The following is a 7448-nucleotide window of genomic DNA, read 5'->3' as shown; positions in this document are numbered from 1 at the left end:
TTATAAAATTCATGGGGCAGGGGTTGTGCAGATTTTTGTGTTTACATGTGTGCAACAAATTCTGATTTGTGTCAGATGTGAGCAAAAAATCTGATTTGTTTGTGCCAGTGTGAACACAGCCTCAGAGTCCTGCAGAGTTTAGCTTGAATCTCAATCAAACACACCTGAAGAATCCAACCAAACCCTTCAGGATCACCAGAAGATCACAGGCGGCTGTGTTTGATTAGGGATGGAGCTAAACTCTGAACACCATTAAAAATAAAGACTCCACTATAGACCCTTTTTCTGTTAGTAAACATTGTGATGTTTTTTCTGTGGGCGGAGCTTAGGTGGATTCCTCTGACCGCTTCACTAACGCTAGCTGTGAAGTTTGTTAGCTTGTTTTTTTTAACAATTAGTGCAGAAAATACATGATTGTGATTGTTATTTAAATAAGTTAACTTTAACGGACGAAACCAGATTGGCCGACCTGTATTCACTCAAAGCATGGACGATCTGACAGGATTCCTCCGGTTGAGTGAACCACATCTATAGAGAAACCTAACGTGTAGTAAACAGAAACTCACCGTGTCTATCTAGTCGTGAAGATGTATATATATTTCAACTTCAGCAGGCAATTATTTTTACAGCTACATGAGAGTGAACCAAAATACAAAGTAAGTTAAACAATTCAATTCAAGTCTTACACACTGCTTAATTAAAAAGTTGCTGAATTAATGATTCTAATTGCATTGGGGATAAAGGACCTCTTATACACATTTTTATTTGCTAGGGGAACTCTATAACGTCTACCTGACTTCAAGAGCTCAAACTGGCTGAAAAGAGGATGAGAGCCATCTGCAAGAATAACTCTCGCCGCCGCCTTTGTCCTTTCTACGTAAAGTTGTGTTAATTGATTCTGAGGCCTGCCAATTCTTTTATTTGCCAAGGATACAATTCTGGAAAGTTTGTTCTTGAGTCTGCAATTTAGATGCTCGTACCAGACAGAAAGATGAAACGTTAAAACACTTTCAACAATGGATATATACACAAGTTCCAAAACTAACACCAAAACCACTGAGCTGTCTGAGAAGAAAGAGTCGCTGAGAGCATCGTTTAAAAATATACTCTGAATTATCAGCAAAACTCAACTGAGAATCCAAAATTGATCCGAGATACTTAAAATGTTCCACAATTTCAACTTGTTGACTCTCAAGTGAAATCGGCTCACATATCACATCTCGTTTTGTACACATAATTAATTCTTTAGTCTTGGCAACATTAATTTCTAATTGGCTAGAGCAACACCAAGTTTCAAGAGCCTTAATGTGGGTCAGGTAGGCCAGATCATATGCATGATTTGTTTTGTCCAACAGGCCAACCAGGGCCATATCATCAGCATATTTAAATAATCTGAAATTTTCCTCATTAATTGTAAATTCATTAGTAAAAATAGAAAACAGCACAGGGGAGAGAACACAACCTTGTGGGTAACCATTACTCACAGTGAGCACATCAGACGTCACCCCTCTAACACAGACTCTTTGTGGACGACAAGAGAGAAAATTTCTAATCCAGAGGACGAGCCCTTGATTAATATTAAGATACACTAACCTTTTTAAAAGAAGATGTGTCTTCATTGAATTAAAAGCTGAACTAAAATCTACAAATAAAATCCTAGCGTATCCTTTATTACACCAAGATTTCTGACCGAAGTTGATGGGGTAATTGTTGATGAACCTAACTGGATCGTGATGTCATGCTGTAGAGTTGGAGCGGCAGGAAAGACAAGAAGCTCAGTCTTTGCCAGGTTGAGCTGGAGGTGATGTTCTTTCATCCATGCCGAGATGTCTGCCAGGCAACCTGAGATCCTTGCAGCTACCGTTGGATCATCTGGTTGAAAAGAGAGATAGAGCTGTGTGTCATCAGCGTAGCAGTGGTAGGAGAAGCCATGTGCCTGTATGATGGGACCCAGTGATGTAGTGTATGTGGAGAAGAGGAGGGGTCCAAGAGCATTTCTTGCTCTTATCTTAAGTTCATCAAGTTTATTGCTTACCGAACGCACATTTGACAGGGTAATGACGGGCAAGGGAAATCTGCTCCGACGTTTCCAGAGTCGATGTCTTACACCTCTTGAACCACGCTTTTTCCGCTCTTTCTTTCGTCTCTCCGGACATCTGTCACGCCGCCTGATAGCATAACAATCCTCTGGAAGATTTATAGATGAGGACCCGGCAGCAGAATGAAGAGACAGCAAATCCTCACGCGTGTAGATGAGAGCGTCTTTTTGGTTTGGCCAGCAATGGTACCCGGGTGCGAGTGCCATGAGGTAGAATAATATCCATAATAGTGCAAAATTCATAACGGCAATAAATAAGTTTAAATAAATAAGGCTTTAAATCACAAACAAACAAACAAACAAAATACAGGAGATGAGCACAGGGTCAGCAGCAAAGCCGCACCGCCGGAATCCTTCACACGAAACAGTGGAATAATTGAACAGAATAAATGTGAATGTGTGTAACGGTGCTCATTCAGCTTTTGTCCACAGAGATGATGAGGGGAATTGTTTTACAGTCTTCAGCACATAATAAAGGGTCCTTCTCGAGCACTGAACTCTTTTCCATAATGTGGACTGGGACTGTTTTAATATGATGTAAGTGTCCTGAACAGAACTCAAGCACAACAGAGCAGCTTCTCAACACAGACTCCAGACACCAGAGCAGACGTGACGGAGAGAGACACCTGTCCACAGACGCGTTCACCTTCTTCTGATTTCTTGCTTTTCTTCTTGTTAGTCATATCACCAGATGCAATCTTGTGGAGGACTGATTCTGATTCTGATATGAGAATTTAAGAATACCATATGAGAAAAACACAAGTGAAAGCGGTTATTATTGTGAGGTTTCTTGGTCACCAATGGAAATGTTTAGTTACCTGTCTGTAGGTGGCGCTCTCTCTGCTTTCTGTGCCATTCAGTAAGAGATAATCACTCAATAATTTTACAGTCAATATAACAGGAGAAAATGAAAAAAAAAATGTATATGCTACACGTGAGATCTCTTTGAATTTGAGTCAGTCGCCTCGTAATGTTGTGTATTTGGGTTACTGTGGTAGTAAATTGTAGGCATCACTAGAGGGCTCCTGTGGGTATGAAAAATGAGTTTGAGAGAAAGTATTTGGCCAGATTTGGCCAAAATCTCATAATAAAGATGAGCCGCTGTGCACAGGATATTTAAAACGTACAAAAGTGTATTCACTACAACTAGACAGAAAATGCTAAGACTCTTCTTTACTTTTCAAACACACAAAAACATGAGCCTTTATCGACAGTGTTTCACGAGTAAAGAAAACACTACTTATTCAAACGTCAGTTCTTGAAGTTATTATTCAAACATCTTGACGACACGTGAAATTCAGATGGAGGGCAGACAGTGACAAGCAGAATGGATGAGATGGAGGAAAGTCTGTACTGTACTGGTTTAGACTCTATTACAAGAGAAAGGTAGAAAACAGAAAATCACAACATACTGTATGTTGGACGCGATCCTTATGTTATGAAGTGGAGCGATTTTTCAACTAAACTGAAATACTTACCTGCCACTGAGGCGGTGGATATAGACTAAGCAGCTAACTCTGTTTGTAAACAAGCTATTTCTAAAGTGAATCCTGTATTTATATGAAGGATGAGGGATATATGTCACTCCTGAATGTACAGAGTATTCAAACTTGTACAAAAGTATTAAAAATGTTTTAAAAAAAATACAATTAAATGTAATTGAAAACACATTTACAGTGGCCTCTGTGTTTTATTTACATTACACACCATCAATAATATTATTCCTTTTATTATATAACAAATATTTGTTAATATATTATTTTATTGTTAAGGCAATGAGACTGGAAATAACCCAATGTATAAGTAGTATTTATCCCAGAAAGAGAATTAATTTCAGGCACTGGTTGGGTCAAATGAAAGACCCAGTAATTTGGGAAAAAGCAGTACTTGGGTCAAACCAACCATCGCGTGTCCTGCATTAACAGCGGAGTTAAGACTGGGTTACTTTTTAACCCAGCAGCTTTTACAGTGTAATAATCTGATTACGTCTGTTTTATTGAGGGATCATCTGACTTTTGTTAGAAAGAGAAAGTAAAAAAAGGCGTCTAACCGCTCAAAGTCATCTAAAATAACCAGATTACTGTGATTTAACGGATGACCTTTGTCTGCGGTGAGTTTGTTTTCTCATTAAATATGACAGTCTGATCGATTGTGTCTCATTTTTTTTCTGAAATAAAATCTCCCTCAGAGATTGTTTTATGTGAGTCTGTCTGTATTTTCACAGGCATGTTGTTGATTATTATCACTTTACTGGTGAATCTCTTCATAGAGACTTCAGGTAAGAACAAGAGACTTTTTTGGCGCATTGATAACCATTTGTATATACATAGCTTCACTACAAATACCATGATTAAACTATGGTAAGTGTAGCAAAACCATGGTTAATTTGTGGTTACCTTTGTTTAACTGTAGTAACTATGTTTTTTTGGTTTTATTTGTAGTAAGACCATGGTTTATTTTCACAAGGGTTCAGAGTCTGACCGCCTTTTTTTACTGAAGAAATGCAAGAATAGAATACAAATGACACATGTGACCCTGCAGCACAGAAGCAGTCATAAGCAGCACAGGTATATTTGTAGCAATAGCCAACAATACATCGTATGGGTCAAAATGATCAATTTTCTTTTTGCCAAAATCATTAGGATATTAAGATCATGTTCCATGAAGATATTTTGTAAATTCCTACCATAAATATATCAAAACTTAATTTTGATTAGTAATATGCTTTGCTAAGCACTTCATTTGAACAACTTTAAAGGTGATATTCTCAATATTTAGATTTTTTTGCAACCTCAGATTCCAGACTTTCAAATAGTTGTATCTCAACCAAATATTGCCTGATCCTAACAAACAAAAATTTTTCCTAATAAGCAAAAAGTTTAGGATGAAGTCAAGTAGTGTCGAAAGAGATGAGTTTTCAGCTGTTGCTTGAAGATTGACAGGGATCCAGCGCTCCGGATAGGGGTGGGAAGACCATTCCACCAGCCAGGAATGGTGACCGAGAATGTTCTGGAGAGTGATTTTGAGCCTCTTTGTGATGGTACCACGAGGCGTCGCTCTCTAGCAGATCTCAGATTTCTGGAGGGGATGTAGATTCTTAATAGTGAGTGCATGTAGGCGGGTGCTGAGCCTGTGGTTGTTCTATGAGCAAGCATCAGTGTCTTGAACTTGATGTGAGCTGCGACTGGTAGCCAATGCAATGAGATAAAGAGAGGTGTAACATGGGCTCTTTTGGGTTCCTTGAAGACCAGTCGTGCCGCCGCATTCTGAATCATTTGTAGAGGTTTGACTGTGTTTGATGGAAGTCCAGCCAGAAGAGCATTGCAGTAGTCCAGCCTAGAAATGACAAGGGCCTGGACAAGAAGTTGTGCAGCATGCTCCGTCAGAAAGGGCCTGATCTTTCTGATGTTGTGTAGTGCAAACCTGCAAGATCGAGCAGTCTTTGCAATGTGCTCTTTGAAGGTCAGCTGGTCATCAAAGATTACACCAAGATTTCTGACCGAAGTTGATGGGGTAATTGTTGATGAACCTAACTGGATCGTGATGTCATGCTGTAGAGTTGGAGCGGCAGGAAAGACAAGAAGCTCAGTCTTTGCCAGGTTGAGCTGGAGGTGATGTTCTTTCATCCATGCCGAGATGTCCGCCAGGCAACCTGAGATCCTTGCAGCTACCGTTGGATCATCTGGTTGAAAAGAGAGGTAGAGCTGTGTGTCATCAGCGTAGCAGTGGTAGGAGAATCCATGTGCCTGTATGATGGGACCCAGTGATGTAGTGTATGTGGAGAAGAGGAGGGGTCCAAGAGCATTTCTTGCTCTTATCTTAAGTTCATCAAGTTTATTGCTTACCGAACGCACATTTGACAGGGTAATGACGGGCAAGGGAAATCTGCTCCGACGTTTCCAGAGTCGATGTCTTACACCTCTTGAACCACGCTTTTTCCGCTCTTTCTTTCGTCTCTCCGGACATCTGTCACGCCGCCTGATAGCATAACAATCCTCTGGAAGATTTATAGATGAGGACCCGGCAGCAGAATGAAGAGACAGCAAATCCTCACGCGTGTAGATGAGAGCGTCTTTTGGTTTGGCCAGCAATGGTACCCGGTGCGAGTGCCATGAGGTAGAATAATATCCATAATAGTGCAAAATTCATAACGGCAATAAATAAGTTTAAATAAATAAGGCTTTAAATCACAAACAAACAAACAAACAAAATACAGGAGATGAGCACAGGGTCAGCAGCAAAGCCGCACCGCCGGAATCCTTCACACGAAACAGTGGAATAATTGAACAGAATAAATGTGAATGTGTGTAACGGTGCTCATTCAGCTTTTGTCCACAGAGATGATGAGGGGAATTGTTTTACAGTCTTCAGCACATAATAAAGGGTCTTTCTCGAGCACTGAACTCTTTTCCATAATGTGGACTGGGACTGTTTTAATATGATGTAAGTGTCCTGAACAGAACTCAAGCACAACAGAGCAGCTTCTCAACACAGACTCCAGACACCAGAGCAGACGTGACGGAGAGAGACACCTGTCCACAGGCAGCGTTCACCTTCTTCTGATTTCTTGCTTTTCTTCTTGTTAGTCATATCACCAGATGCAATCTTGTGGAGGACTGATTCTGATTCTGATATGAGAATTTAAGAATACCATATGAGAAAAACACAAGTGAAAGCGGTTATTATTGTGAGGTTTCTTGGTCACCAATGGAAATGTTTAGTTACCTGTCTGTAGGTGGCGCTCTCTCTGCTTTCTGTGCCATTCAGTAAGAGATAAAGTGAAATTCAGATGGAGGGCAGACAGTGACAAGCAGAATGGATGAGATGGAGGAAAGTCTGTACTGTACTGGTTTAGACTCTATTACAAGAGAAAGGTAGAAAACAGAAAATCACAACATACTGTATGTTGGACGCGATCCTTATGTTATGAAGTGGAGCGATTTTTCAACTAAACTGAAATACTTACCTGCCACTGAGGCGGTGGATATAGACTAAGCAGCTAACTCTGTTTGTAAACAAGCTATTTCTAAAGTGAATCCTGTATTTATATGAAGGATGAGGATATATGTCACTCCTGAATGTACAGAGTATTCAAACTTGTACAAAAGTATTAAAAATGTTTTAAAAATACAATTAAATGTAATTGAAAACACATTTACAGTGGCCTCTGTGTTTTATTTACATTACACACCATCAATAATATTATTCCTTTTATTATATAACAAATATTTGTTAATATATTATTTTATTGTTAAGGCAATGAGACTGGAAATAACCCAATGTATAAGTAGTATTTATCCCAGAAAGAGAATTAATTTCAGGCACTGGTTGGGTCAAATGAAAGACCCAG

The sequence above is a fragment of the Onychostoma macrolepis genome, chromosome 07, assembly GCF_012432095.1.
Source record: "Onychostoma macrolepis isolate SWU-2019 chromosome 07, ASM1243209v1, whole genome shotgun sequence".
NCBI classification, from domain to species: domain Eukaryota; kingdom Metazoa; phylum Chordata; class Actinopteri; order Cypriniformes; family Cyprinidae; genus Onychostoma; species Onychostoma macrolepis.
This window is presented reverse-complemented; position numbering follows the sequence as displayed.